Source organism: Sardina pilchardus, chromosome 18 (assembly GCF_963854185.1).
Source record: "Sardina pilchardus chromosome 18, fSarPil1.1, whole genome shotgun sequence".
Lineage (NCBI taxonomy): Eukaryota > Metazoa > Chordata > Actinopteri > Clupeiformes > Clupeidae > Sardina > Sardina pilchardus.
The window spans coordinates 22,493,337-22,509,588 of NC_085011.1; positions in this window are offsets into that span (position 1 = coordinate 22,493,337).

Genomic DNA, 16,252 nt, shown 5'->3' on the forward strand with positions numbered 1-16,252 from the left:
GCCTTCTCTGACTTTGGACAATAGCAGCTCAGATTACTAAATCCACGAGGAGAGAGAGAAAAACAGAGTTAGATGAGGAGTTTTTTTTTATTTTTTTTATTTTTTTATTAGAGTAGAGTGCTCTTGCTGAGATGAGTGTCCTTGGCTGGGAAGCTGTGAGATGCAACCTGTTCTTAGTAATCTGCTCAACAGGGCCTGGCCTCACCTCAGGGAAGGACCCAGAGATGAGACCCTGAAGGTATCACCCTGACTGGGAGGCATTGGCATGCCGGTGGTGTGGCTCCCATTCATTGCCACTGAGCAAATGGGTACCATTACCTCTCATTAGAAAGTGTGCTATTAGCATATGACGTTGGTCTTGGGAAGCCTCCATCCCCCACCACCCCCTTCACACACGCACACGCACACACACACACACACACACACACATGCACACACACCACACACACACACATGCATGCACACACGCACACACACACACACACACACACACATGCCTCCTATCAGAGCAGAGAGGACTGCCTTCCTCCTGGGAGCCATTTCCTAGATAAGTAAATGATGTGAAGGCGGGCTCATGTTAAAGTGAAAGCCCCCCCACGCTAAGTGTGCGAGCGCTAGCAGAAACCAGCGAGATGTGCTTGAGGAGCACGTTCATTATGAAAGCAGAGGGGAAGACTTTGGCCACGCTCTGCTGCACTCAGCCCTCATTTCTGCATTGATTTACATTCAAATGCACGAGTTACCACCCAAGAAAAATGCCACAGAGGCGCGTTTGAGAGAAGGGTATTTACCTGGGCTGTGTTTTTAAAGTCATTTTATCATTTTATGTCTGTTCGGCCAGGAGCAAAAAAAATAAAAATGTTCATTTGTATCCCCTAGAGCAGGTTCATTCCCACTCTTCCTCATGTTGATCTCTCCATCTCATGCGCTCTCTCACCCATAGCTCTCTTACCCTCTCTTTCATTCCCTCTCGCTCTATCCATCCGTATTTCCCTTCTATTTGCTTTTATATATCTCTCTCATGGAGATACCCTTTCACCCTATCCCTTTCTTCCTCTTTCTCTTTTACATGATGTCTTTCCCTCTCTCCTGTCTCCCCCCCCCCCCCCCCCCCCCGCCTCTCTCTCTTTCTCAAGCTGAATGAGCGTGACACGGGGGACTTGGCGAAGTCACAGAGAAAGTCAAAATGTCAGCCGCGTGGTTTCTAATGGAGCCTCCCCGCCGCGCTGATTCCGGCTGACAGAATCGGAGGAGAAGACCCAGGAAAAGGAACAAAAACAGCGTGCGCTGCACTTCCGCTCTGACAGGTCACTTTCACCGCCGGCCACGGCACACGGCCCAGAGGAGAGGAGGAGAGGAGACGAGGGGATAAACACGTCTCCGAATGCACGGGCAGGCTTCTTCCTGCGGCCCCGCAAACAAAAAAGGGAGAAAAAAAAACAGAGGATGGCAAAAAACAGAGGGAGAGAGTAGGGGAGAGGAGGAAGAGGAGGAGGAGGAAGAGGAGGACGGTGAGAGACTGCAGTGATGTCCTGAGGCATCAGGGAAATGAGATCAACATGAAGCTCGCTGCATGCAGATAGGAGCATGCTGCCTCCTGTGAGGGCCAGAGCGGAGACCTGCTTGCTTCTGTCAGTTCAAATGAGAATCCCTGCACAACGCCTCAGGTATCTACATCCCTTGTTTCCTGAATTAAGTTCCCTGTGTGTATTAATGGGTACTTACGTATGTGTGTGTGTGTGTGTGTGTGTGTGTGTGTGTGTGTGTGTGTGTGTGTGTGTGTGTGCATGTGTGTTTCTGTGCACACACAGACACACACACACACACAAACACACACACACACACAAACCTTCCCAGTGGGTGGCAGATATTTACAGGATCTTTCAATCGACGTGGCAGCAGTAATTGCGACAGCTCCCTATCTCCAGTGCCAAGCACTATTTCACCTTATCTCCATGACCTTCCCCGGGATCCCATCCGCCGTTCAGCGTGACGGCTCGGGGTGACACAGCACCGCGGTTCCCCCTCAACATGTGTCCGACCTTCAGCACAACACACCAGTGACGGATGGAGGCCTCCACTTCCTCTGATCTCCACAAATAAATCCGATGGGCTCACAGCTCTACAGCTCCACAGAGTTACTGCCTCAGATCCACTGTTCCATCAAGCCAACAAGAGAGAAAAGAACTAAGATGACCTCTTGGATGACCTACTAGTAGTAGAATGTAAACTCTCGACATACTGGCAACAACAAGTCCTTTACAACAAAGCGGGTGAAGATGCTACCTTAGCGACTACAGATGCCAGCTGCCATAATAAGAGCCTGCGCAGATTACACACTAAGACAGCTTCCTAGAGCTGTGATAATGTTATTTTGTAGCCGGCGACAGAGGGATGCTCCTGGCTGAATGAGCACAGCTCCACGGACTGACTAAATCCAACTGAAGCCTCTGAGAGGCCTGCCGAGGCGAGAGAGAGAGAGAGAGAGAGCAAGAGAGAGAGAGAAAGAAAGAGAGAGAGAGAGAGACCCGTGCCAAGACTGCAGAAGCAGCCTAGGCAGGCTCTTTCTCTCTCTCTCTCTCTCTCTCTCTCTCTCTCTCTCTCTCTCTCTCTCTCTCTCTCTCGTTTTCGTTCAATAACTCTCTAGCACCAATTCCGCTGCATCTCTCCCCATCTAAATAATCCTCTCAGAGGGCCCATGCTCCAGTGCTCCATCTCCCACTTCTACCCCCCTCTACCCCCAACCCCTTTCCCCTCCACAGACCAGCGCAACCGCCACCACCTCCCCCGACATGAGTGTGCAGGCTGGCCCTTACTGCCCCCTCACTCTGTGCCCTCTCAAGCGAGCCAAACGAGTGCGGCTACTACGGGCCGTAGTGGTGGTGGTGGTGGTGGTGGTGGTGGTGGTGGTACAGTGGTAGCGGTTGGGACCCGGGCGTGTGTGTGCGATAGCTCCATCGATCGCCCGGCTCCCACTCGGAGAGAGCGTCTGATTGATACAAAAGAGGAGCTGCTGGGACGTCTCCACCCGTGCATCGACGGATTCATTAAACCCGGGTCTATCTTTCCCCTCGTGCCCAGGCGCGCGCGCACGCACGCACGCACGCACGCACGCACGCACGCACGCACGCACGCACGCACGCACGCACGCACGCACGCACGCACGCACGCACACACACACACACACACACACACACACACACACACACACACACACACACACACACACGAATCAGCCTCCCGCCGGGATCCCTCACTGTACTCCTTTTCTGTGTCATTTCACATGCATTTGTATGGATAATTGACTTTCGATGGCCATTCTCTCCCTCCCTCCCTCTCCTTCTCCATCTCTCTCTCTCTTCCTCTCCAAGCGTGGGCACCTGTCTTTCCGTCCGCTGACGTTCAGCGAAGCTTCTCATTTTCTCACAATTATGGATGTCAATGAGTTACCACAGCAAAGGCCAGGGGGATACCAATCAGTGATTTGGCGGTGGATGAGATGTAAACGAAAACCTGAGCTGACCCCAGCCCCTCACCCCACCCCACCCCATCTCCCCCACCCCATTTACTTTCAACTTCCTCTTTGACAAAAGACCTCTCGGCGATGTCTACAGGCTGCTGTGGATGTATATAGGTGTGAGTGATGTCCACTTTTTTTTAAAAGAAAAAAAAAAAAAAAGAAACGCTGCAGTAATCAGAGCGTCTAGCCTGAGGCTGAACGAGACGTGAGGGAGGGGGAGAAAAAAAAAAACTCAGCGTCAAAGCGGCAGAAAGGCCGACTGATGTTCAAAGCCTCGTCGACTCCACGCGCAACGATCAAGGTAGGAACGCGGGAGAGTTCCCTCTCAGCACGGCCCCGAAGCACTCCGACTGGAATGCTTGAGTCCGCCGCACCCGAGGAGGAGGAGGAGGAGGAGGAGGAGGAGGAGGAAGAAGAGGAGGAGGATCATGGGAGATGAAGAGGAGGAGGTGCACTGAGCTGACAGTGTCACACAAATGAATGACGTTTTGTTTTCTGCCTGAGCCAATACATGCCTGAGAAAAAACTGAGCATTTTTGTTCCAGATTGCTGTCGAGTTCTAGGGCTGGAAAAAAAAGTGTGAAATGTTCAGGTACTCTTCCCCCCTCGTCTGTTGTTAAGTGTCCTTCTCAGTTTCACAGTGTCACTTACATAAGTGTTTGTGCATTTGTGTGTCTGGCTGTTTGTCTGTGAAAGTGAGTGTGTGTTCATGACTCCTTGTGCCTAGGAGCTTTTACTTCTGGATTTGGTTGTTTCTGTTTGGTGTGTGTGTGTGTATGCATGCGTGTGTGTGTGTGTGTGCGCGTGTTTGTCTACTTGATGTGTGTATATCTACCTGTGTCTGTGTGTGTGTGTATGTGAGTGTATCAGATACTCCAGAGCCTGTGATGAGTCAGACCCTGAGGGCCTTGGGTGTTGGACTGGACCCTGTGACTGGCAGAAGGACACGTGCTGTGAGCCCAGGGAACAATCTTGAGCACTATGCACTTAGTCACCCTGTGTGTGTGTGCCTGTTTATGTGCGTGTGTGTTTATGAGACATGAGTGTGTGTGTGTGTGTGTGTGTGTGTGTGTGTGTGTGTGTGTGTGTGTGTGTGTGTGTGTGTGTGTGTGTGTGTCTATGTGTGTGTGTGTGTGTGTGTGTGTGTGTGTGTGTCCAATCCCCGCATGCCACTGTGGCTCCACATCACCTGATTCATGGCATGGACGTGTTCATGTAGCAAAAGCCCATTCTTCAGGTGCCTGGTGCTGAGGATGATGAAAGAGAAGTGCTCCTCTCCTGACATTTCATGGGTTAACACGTAACTGCCATATCCGTATCGAGTCATTAATCTTCCGTATGGGAAAGAGCCTTCATAGACATGGGGGAGGAAATTGCTCAGAACCAGAGCAAAAGATGTGTGTGTGTGCGCATGTGTGTGTGTGAGTGTGTGAGAGAGAGATCTTGTAATGAAACTGTCCCCACTATGCTAAGCTAATCACGTCCCTTCAATAAGAATCAATAAAATATCTGGTCCTCACTATGGTACTGTTTTTCTGTGGCACATAATTAATAAATGAGCAAGAGAGAGATAGGGAGAGAGAGAGATTAGGGACTGGGTTAGTAATTCAATGCTCTGAAACATGGCCATTTTAAAACAGAGAAGCTCACATTCAGAGTTGGAGGCCAGGTATGCCTCTCCTGGCTGGCTTACAAGCCCACAAGCACTTAGCATCCCAGCCAAGCGCTTCTCCCAAAACCCCCCCTTTACAATTCACTCAAAAGCACCATAAATCATGCCTCCAAACAGCCCACCACTTGCTTCCAATAATTACGCCAGATAGAACACAAGGAGAGTGTCTCATGACTGGCATATGGTTTCAGCTGTCCATTAGGTAAAAACGGTTGGAATGATCGTTATTGTCATCTGGCAGATGCTGCTGTCCCCAGTGAATGGTAAATCATGTTCATTTAGGTGTGCGTTTAACAGAGAGCTGTTTGGGATAAGAGAGAGAAGGGGAAAAAAAATGCTAAATCTGCAGTTTCTTTGACTCTGGGCCAAATTGGTGTTATCAAATCACCATTCATGTCCAATCAAAAACACCATTGTGCGAATATAGGACATAAACCTGCATACAGGAAATCCACTTGGGAATCACAAAGGAGGCACAGTACAACTCTGGACAGACGGTGCCATTTATGTATGATATGGATGAATGATTATGAATGCTTTCATGGCCAGGTTGCACAACTTAAATATGGAGCTGTGTGATACATTTGCTGTGCACAGGAGATCAAGATGTCGATTCCCTTGAGCCAGTTCAAACACCATTTCACACCATACCATTTCTTTAGGTACACACACAGCGATTTTATCGGTCACAGAGTTGCTTCAGGAGGACTCTTTGTGCTCCACCAGTAGATTCTCTCTCACCAGAGCAAAATGCCTCATGGCACTGCTACTCTGATAGCTCATTGCGCTAAGCTATGCTAACAGCGTGCATCCCTTGCTCCCCATAAATACTCAATAGCCTAGTCCGTGTTCATTGCTGTTAAGCACAGCTAACAGCACACAGTCCTCACTGCCTGTAAATAATCTATGGCTCTAGGCCAGGCTTGTGTTTGTATGTGTGCTCCCACTGCATGCTCTGTGTGCTGAACGGCCAATACACCCCCCCCCCCCCCAACACACACACAAACACACACAAACACATGCACACACACTTCCATGTCGCCTCCAGTCCAACTCTCTGTGACTGCCACAAACACACAGCGCACAACAAACTCTGCTCACAAACACAGGGCCTCGTTTATAAATTCTTAATCAGTTGACTGCAGTCGCTCAGCACAGCTTCCTGTCTGCGGTGGGCGGCCGCGGAGGATGCATTCAGGTGAGTCTCGGTCTCCGTGCAAGCACACCACACACACACACACACACACACACACACACACAAACACACACAAACACACACACACCTAGACATGCATGCTCATTAAAGATCATCAAATTAGGAATCTAATGAATAAATTACCTGAGGGCCCATGCAAGCTGAACACGGAGACTTCTGGCAGAGGAGACGTGGGCCACAAGAGACAAGGAGGTGCCACACTTAACTCCTCAGCCCCCCACTGACATATGTGCATGGAATATGAAAGGAAACTCTCTGTGGGCTGTCTGCTAAGCCTTTCTTGTGTGTGTGTGTGTGTGTGTGTGTATGTGCCTTTGTATGCGTGCTGACTGTGTGTACATACAGTAGTGTGTGTGTGTGTTTAATCATAAATTTACAATGGAATGACCTTTAGCGGCGACATATTAAACTTTTAAACTACAATAAAGCGGAAAATATTCAACCATACAAAAAACAAAACAAAAAAAGAGTTCAATGGATGGTGTGACCCACAACCCTACCTACCAACTAAATAGGCCAGAGGATCTCACCCTTTTTGGGGCTAAGGCACATCAAAGATCAAACCAAACAGCTAAGACAAACCAACATATGGCTACTGATTATGAAATACATCACACTCATTATTATAGACTACAACGGGGTGTTAGGCCCATGTTTTTTCTACACAGAATGTCAATGTGCTGAGACCTCAGTGAAAGGTATATGCTCACAGGATGTTGACTGAGCAATAGATCTGTAGCCTGATACTGTATAACAACCACTTTACGACTATCTAAAACCGTTTGAATTAAGAACCAGTGTCACTGATGCATTTAAAAATGTGTCTTCAGCACTTACAGCAAATGTTTGACATCCCAGGCTTTTGATTTATTTATTGCTTTATTTAAGATTACACTCATCATTGATGCCATGTGGTGTTAAGTGTGGTGTGTGAACAGAAACACATCCACTATCTGATTGATTCAACAACAGCCAGTGCTCTCGAGGATTGGTTACCAAGATATACAACGCTCTTGTATGCTGCTCACAGTGTAAAACATTACCCACGGAGGGGACTTGGCCTGGCTCTGCCGTCTACGTGGTCAAGAGTCATGGTTTATGAGGCTGACTTGGGAAAAGGAGCTTAGTAAAACAGGCACTCAACCACATAGGCACAGACTGGCACAGAATCTGGTCAAACGTAAATAACATGTCCCACTATCAGTTAACCGACTTTAAGTTAATTCATAGATCATATGCCACTCCTTACAAACTTAATACAGTGGGTCTGCTCTCAACTCCTAATTGTACTTAATTGAAATTCTTCTGTGGGAACAATAGTTCATTTGTCCAGCCACAGAGAACACTGTATGGACTCATGAATGTAAAATACTCTGGACTACGATAATCCCAGACCTATGTTTATGTTTGTTATATTATGATACCACTTTGAACTTTGAAGTAATAGACAGGATAATCCTTTTTGTGACTTTATGGCAGTGTTAACAACAATTGGTTTAAACATTGGTTGAATAAATGCCCAATACATGGCTAACCTATTATACTCAACAGCCAGAATATCAACCAGGAGAAAGATCCAACTGTGTCTGCCTATCATGGTACAATTGAAGGAGGTTGTTGTGCTTGTATTGAGACCAATAATGTATGTGTCTGTAAAATGTTGTTTACAGTAATGAATGCAATTCAATTCAAAATCACAATACAATAGCTCTTTTGCCTGTATAAAAACACACTGGGTTCCCCGAAAGGCCACAGCACACCTAATTTTGCCTCACGGCACAGCAGTTCAGAGTCACTTGAAATAGCCTATCAGAGAGCTGACAATAAAATAATCATTATAAAAAAAAACTACAAAACCCACAGTGCCTCTGCTACCCAAAGCGGATCAATCCCCAGCCAGTTGCGCCACCCTTGCCAGGCACCAACTGCCTTAATTGAAAAGCCATCCAAATCAGCGACAGCAGCCTGGCTATTAAGAGTGGGCGCGGTGCGGTGCGGAGTGGTGCTTGCCGAGAGCCCTGATTGAAGAGCTCTCTTCGCGGCTGATGCCTGGTGGAAAGGGCATGTTGGGTGGGGGACGACCGCCCGGTGGCTCGGCTCGGCAGGGGTAAAAACTGATTTCCATCGAGCCGCGCCACAGGAGCGGGTGCGGTGCCAAACGCAATTTGCCAAGCCCGCCACACACGCTTCAGGGCAAGCCTGCTCGGGTGGCAAAAAAACTGACAAGAGTGTGTGTGTGTCTGTGTGTGTGTTAGTGTGTGTGTGTGTGTGAAAGATAGAGAGAGAGACAGACAGAGAGGGAGAGAGGGAGAGAGAGAGAGTGTGTGGCAGAAATGGCATCCTGTGCACACAGTCGCAAACCGACAACATTTCTATCCCCGCTTGTTATTAGCACCTATCAATTCAGCGGTGCCTCCAGGGAAGAGACAAATTGGGAAACACAAATACTGGCGGAATCAGGAGATTATTATTCAGCTGCTGTCGCTGTTGTTGTCACCTGCTGAAAGCTGAAAGTTGCGGGAGCTCGGCGCAGTCATATCAGAATTCATATTTAATATTCAAAGGCATTACTCAAAATATCACTGCCAGTCTTCCCAGGCTCAGGTGGTGTGAACGAGGCCGGGCTCCCAAAAGGCATCAAAAAGCACACTGTCACCACATTGACAGCTTTATACATCAGCGGAGGCTTCAGCCGTATCCGCTCAAGGGTCTCACAAAATACAGGTGCAAGTGCAATCGCTGGGAACACAGTGTTATCTGAGATTGAAGTTGCATTGCTCTTCATCTCTCTTGCTCTATCACTCTCTCCTTCTCTCTGTCTGCCTCTCTCTCTCTCAAGCTCTCTGTCGATCTGTCTCTCTCTCTCTCTCTTTCTCTGTCGATCTGTCTCTCTCTTCCACTCTCTCTCTCACTCTCATCCTCTCTCAATCTGGCAGAGGCTGAGACAGACCAAGTGGTCTGAAACAATGTACCAATCATCAGACAAGGACTCTCTGTCTTATGTCCTCGCTAATCCACAGGGATTTACAACTGCTAGAATGCTGCTTGTGCACCAGAAAGAAGGGAAGCTGGCCTGTGCGTGTGTGTGTGTGTGTGTGTGTGTGTGTGTATGTGTGTGTGTGTGTGTGTGTGTGTGTGTGTGTGTGTGTGTATGTGTGTGTGTGTGTGTGTGTATGTGTGTGTGTGTGTATGCATGTGTGTGTGTGTGTGTATATGTGTAAAGAGAGAGAGAGCATGAGAGAAGCAGAAAGATGGAATCAGTGAAGAGAAGATAGCATGACAAGAGCATAAGAACAACGACAGAATGCCTGTCACATAGTTTGACCTCACACCTGCTCGGGAAATATATCTGTGAGAATATGTGTGGCAATATCCTCAATTATAAAGTGCATTACAATGTGATTGCTATCAGCAGAGATCATCAGATCCTAACTTTCATAATTGAATTACACTGAGAGAGATAAGGATAGGAGCGGTCGGTATAGTGTGTGTGTGTGTGTGTGGGGGGGGGGGGCAAATAAGGTAAGCTAAAGGAAAGATCATTAGTCTTTCACAGGAACTTTTTCTCCTTCGCTGCCTGAGTGAGTTCCTCCTCTATGGGTGTTCACACGGCCCATTTGCATTCTGCTCCAAAGAGGGGCATCTGAAATATGCATGTGCACGAGCGCTGTGATTGTTTCGGCTCACAGGCAGGAGGCTCTGTCAGCTCACCGAGGAGGGTTCCTCTCTCTGGAGCCAGAGTTCCCCCACCTCCTCCTCCTCCTCCTCCTCCTCCTCCTCCTCCTCCTCCTCTATCTGATCGGCACACAGTCAACCCCAGCTCCCCTGGCCATTTGTTATCCGCCGAGAGCCTGCCGCTGAAGGGTGCTACCCAGATTGAGTCTTTTAGGGAGTCTCCCTACCCCCAGACCGCCCCTCGTAAATTATCCGCTACCCCGGCGGAGCGAGTTCACCCGGGAGAAGGACAAACAACCCCTCCGACCCCTTCTTCCCCTCCTCATCCCTCTCCTCCTTCATCTTCTTTTGATTCCCTCTCTGCTCTTCTTCCTTGGAAGAGGAGGAGGAATAATAAGAAAAAAAAAACGAAGAAAATTACTTTTTTTCTCTCAGATCTACGTCGTCGGTTCGATCGACTCAGATCTCTGCCCACGGTCAGCAGCCCGGCTGGATGACGTTAGCGCGCGAGGCGCGTGTGCGGCCTGTGACGACAGCAGAGATACGTTATGAGTACGTTCTCACAAGCCAAGCTTAAAGCTCTAATGGATTTATGGCCCGATCCACTGACATGAGCCCTTCTGAACCCAGCAGCGCTTTTCTTTCTCTTTTCCCCTCCCCTTGGATATGGGTCGACGATGGGGGTCTACAGCTGAAGGACAAAGCCCAGCTTCTCTCTCTGGATTACTACTGCGGGGGGAAAAAAGGTTGAGTCAAAACAAGGCTGTGAGGGGGAGGAAGAACAAGAGACAGGAAAAGAGAAATACGGAGTCTGTGTGTGTGTGTGTGTGTGTGGTGTGTGTGTGTGTGTGTGTGTGTGTGTGTGTATGTGTGTGGTGTGTGTGTGTGTGTGTGTGTGTGTGTGTGTATGAGATAGAGAGAGAGTGGTGGTGGTGGTGGGTGGGAGGAGGATGAAGAAAGAGAGGAAGATGGGAAAATATGCCAAGCTTACACAGCATGAGAATAATTTAATTTCATTAAACATGCTTTCCTCCCCCCTCGGTGGCTCCCAAACGGCGGCGCGCTCCAGCTGAAGGATTGGACTGTGACAAAAGCGTGAGAGAGTTTGGGAGCTGGATGCTCCTCTTCCCAGAAACCCTGGGGGGCATGTGTATGGATGCTGGGACTGTGTGTCGGTGTACGTGTGTGTGCGTGCGTGTGTGTGTGTGTGTGTGTGTGTGTGGAGACGAGAACAGGCGATGCCAACACCTTCCCATCTCTCCTAACAGCCCAATACACCAACCCCCCCTCCCCCCCCACCCACCCACACTGACACACACACACACACACAGAAACACACACACACACACACACCCACCGGTAGCACCACTCCGGCGCACACTCTTGTGTGCTCAGTGGGCCACAAAAGAACCCCCCCTACGGCACTCTAGCGGGGTCCTCTCTCTGCATGCAGGCGTCCTGATAAAGCATCGCCGTTATTATCATTCCAGCCCCGGCGCCGGCTCTGGGAATTACGGGCGTCGCGCTGAGGCTGGCACTGGCACTGGCACTGGCGTCGGGGAGCAGGTGGCGGCGAATCAAACGCGGGTAAAGACTTTTCTTCAAGGCGCCGATTAAATAAGCATGTGTAATAGTGATGAGTGTGGCGTGAGAGGACTGGAGATGAGCACAGCGCTGTGTGTGTGTGTGTGTGTGTGTGTGTGTGTGTGTGTGTGTGTGTGTGTGTGTGTGTGTGTGTGTGTGTGTGTGTGTGTGTGTGTGTGTGTGTGTGTATGTGTGTGTGCATGGTACCCAGCTGCATGGGCACTGTCTAGACAATGCTGGATTAAAGTCAGCACTTAAGCTCATACTAACATGAAAATCTGTATCAAATGGAGTGCATGATTGTGTGAGAGGGTGTGGAATAGGAGACACTACACACTACAGAGGCTAAATGTGTGTGTTTGTGTGTGTGTGTGTGTGTGTGTCTGTGTTTGTGAAAGACAAAGAGAGAGAGAGTGTGTGTGTATGTGCGTGTGTGTGTGTGTGTGTGTGTGTGTGTGTGTGTGTGTGTGTGTGAAATAAAGAGAGACAGAGTGTGTCTAAAATTTGTTAGCAAACAGTGAAGTAGTAGTCTGTGATTTATGCTGTATTCCACTCTCACCAATAAGTACATTTAAACAATTTGTCATCATTTTCCTCTCTGTGAATACCAAACAGGAAGTACATTCCCTCAATTAATCTTGGCTGTTTAGCCCCAAACTTTTAATTATGAGGAACCACTTGAAAACATGGGTTGTCTCATTTTACAGCTGTAAACCCCACTGAACAATTGAATAATGTTTGTTTCAAACCCCCTGCTTTATGCAGTAGCCTTAAAAATTCAAAGATGGACATTAGATCCATATCACTCTAAAGACATGACCTGTCACAGCAATGCTGCACTACGGAAATAGCACAACATCCAACAAAATGTCCATATCAAATGTTGGACATCAGCTTCAGATTAAAATACGCCTGACCTAACTACTAAGCTAAATCATTTTAAAACAAACAAGGCAGGAGAAAAAACATAAACAAAGCGCCAGATTTGTGACCCCGGGTCATTTACTATGAGTCACTATGAGTGACATAACTTTGTTGATCAGGTCTGTCCACTCACTGCTCGTCCAACCGTTCTCATTTCTTTGCTGCCGTTAAGCAGATTACATCCTCTTACTCCATAACATCATCCGCGGTCAGGACTTGATCAATCATCAGACTGGGTCCATTAAGAGGGGGGGGGGGGGGGGGCATTTAGTGCTGTGCCAACCGAACTGCCCTGAAATGACTCCACATTGCTGTTGTTTTTCACCTCAGCCCACCTCACACCCACCCAACTCCACCCGACCAGCTGGTGACCCCGGCCGGGGCCCCCTCGAGGGAGAGTGTTTCTCAGGGGTTGGTGTGGATCAGAGTGGATTAGTGATCCATCTCTGCATCCATATTTAGATTTGTGCCAGGATGTTCCCTGAGGCCTGGAACCAGCCAGATGCCCGCGTGGTGGTCTCCGGAGAGGGGAAGGGATGGGTGCACCGGAGATGTTACTACTACCACACACACACACACACACACACACACACACACACACATTCAGTACAGAGCCATATTAGATATGTGGGCCAAAATGAACACTGGGGTTTAGGCTCATAATTAACAGTGCATGTGAGGTGAAATACCTGTGTGCCAGGACTCTGTTTGATGGCAGTCACTCCACCAACAAAAAGAATTAGCATGCACGTCATGAGGGGAGAGAAGACCCTGTCTGGCTCACTGAAGTTTCTAGAAACTTGAGCGCTAGAAACCAAGTCCATTCATGTAGGTAGAGCCCAAACTTCCCTCATATCACCTTTTTAGTCACAGTTGAGATAACTCAGACATACAAGAAGTCAGTTTTAATCACATTCAGTGATAAGGGGACACAATACGAAGTCATTCACAGCATGTCTGGCAGGCTACATCGGAACTGGCACTGTGACCAGCCTTGACACCGAGGCTACTTCCCGACGCCTACATCAGGCTACATCTGGGACAGCTACAAATGAGCATTAAAATATTGGCACTCACTGTGACTGAAACTGGCTTGTATTCAACACCTCCCCTTCTCCCAACCACATACATACACACACACACACACACACACACACACACACACACACCACCACCACCACCACCACTGTCATTTAGGTATGCGTAGCAGTTAACAGCTGCACTGTCCAGATATGAAACTGTGCCAGTCTACGTCCCCTATACTCTGCCGGGAAAAAAAGTTGCTAGAAGGTGAGGAGAGGCTAACGAGGTGTTAGCATAATTAGCGCCCCTGGAACGCTAGCGGTGGAACAAGACGCTTGTGGTGGAACCGTCTAACAGTCTCACTTATCTATTATTTAGCTTATGAATTTTAATTGAAGGAACAGCAAAGCTCACAGATGGCACACATGCAGACTAACTGCAGAGCAATTAAGAAATGTCCTTCGTCTGCGCTAGTCTATGTGTGGTGTGTGTGTGTGTGTGTGTGTGTGTGTGTGTGTGTGTGTGTGTGTGTGTGTATGTGTATATGGGAGAGTTGTGTGTGTGTGGGTGTTTATGTGGGAAAGCTGTGTGTGTGTGTGTGTGTGTCTACTGTATGTGTGTGTATGTGAGATGGGGAGGGGAGGAGGGGGGGTGGTACTGGTGCATACTTATAACTCTGTCCTTGTGGCATTTAGGCAGTTAAACTTGGGCTCCATTTGTAAGATAAGGGCAGAATCATGTCATTGTCTCAACAGAATATCTAATCAGCAGTTTAAAAACAAATTTAAAACTCAGTAATCACTCAGCAATTGCCTTTTTAAGTGATTATTTCATGGCAAAACTTCAGCACAAACAAGCAATTGTTGCCTTTAAGCATGCAAGAAAGTATTATTTTACTTGGATTTGCTTCCAAGCGTGCAGAACATGAAGATTCAAAATCGACCATAACCTCCAACGCCTGCATTCTCAGTGCGCCGGTTTACGGTATGTGACCTGCATAAGTCATCCCAACGTTGATCTCTATTTCATATCCACTCAGACGAGAGAGAGAGAGAGAGAGAGAGAGAGAGAGAGAGAGAGAGAGAGAGAGAGAGAGAGAGAGATAGAGAGAGATAGAGAAAGAGAGAAAGCCTGTCTGCTTGAGTCCATGTCCATAGAGGAGGAGAATAAGGAGTGGTGGGGAAATGATGGGTGGGATGGGGTGGAGTGGGTTGGAGTGGGATGGAGTGGGTGGGTGGGTGGGTGGTGGGTGGGGGCTTTATAAGGGCGTAGGAAAGAGGGTCACGGAAGCAATGGAGCTGTGATTTGTGGAAAGCCAAAGTGAATGATGATAGGCAGACGACACAGATTAGGAGTCCGCCACGGGCCAGGAGAACAATACCGGCGCTTTATCCACCCAGGCAGATGGCAGGGAGGAGAAGAAGAAGAGAGAGAGAGGAAGAAAGAGAGAGAGCAAGAGGACAAAAGAGGAGAGGAGAGGAGAAGAGCTGATGGGTCATTGGTGACACACTTCTGCAGTTGAGATGACACAATTATTTTGCCATTGTTTTTTCACCTCTTTACCAAAAATACACTGAGCACAATAAAGTGGGTCTAAATAAGCGAGTGGAATGATATTTGAATAAGTATGAAATTCTGCAGACAAAAAACGTACAGAAATCGACCAGTCTTCAGTGGCAAAAAAATTATACAAGTGAGTAATGCACAACGTGCCAGGGGAAGTAACATCAGCATTCACCAGCTGACTGAGATTTTGTCACGTTTTCAACAACTCTTGCTTATTTCACAATGTCTGGCTGACTCCTGCCAGGGGCGTCAACAAGCTTTGGCGGACAACACAGAACCAGGAATCAACTCATCAGCAACGTGTCAGTGACAATGTCCCCTCCCCAAGGCTTCCCATGTGACAGTAGAGAACAAGGCTTAGCAAACGGCTAACCGCTAGCCTAGTCACATGCTAAAAGAAAAAGGAAATTCAGTCAAACGTGAACACTAAAACTCCACCGACTGACTAAATAAATACCATTTGGCCAGAGTCAACACATGCACTTGACTAAAGTGTCCTTATTCTTGATTTAGCCTCTTTCAGATCATGAGTAGCCATAGATACAATGCCTTATTAAGTGCTTCCTCTAAAATCCTAATACGTACAGTACATAACACACTTGAAATCACAATAAAAATGCTAATTACATTAAGTCATGGCTCAAACTCAAGGGCAATCTCGGGGTATGACTGAGGAGCTGTGAAGTGTTAAAATATCCAAAAGCAGTCTTGAGTAGTCCCTACCACTGGCTTCACATCCAGCACTGCGGGCCCTGGAAATGGGTGACAACAGTGCCGGAGGCCCATTAGGCCTGTGCTAGGTCAGAGCAGAGAGGAGTGTGTGTGTGTGTGTGGGGGGGGGGTTATGGGAAGGGGCACGTGCAAACCCTGACCACCCGGTGATGAAAGCCAACCTCCACACAAAAGCCCAGCATCGGACCGGACGCTGCCCACACCACGGACAAAAGCTCGAGAGCCGCCATCACGGACGTAGCCATGACTCAAATGGACAGAACTCCCCAAGGGCACAGTCTATACGTCTGAAGATCTCTCTCTCTCTCTTTCTATGTCCTTCTCTTCCTCTCCCTCTCCT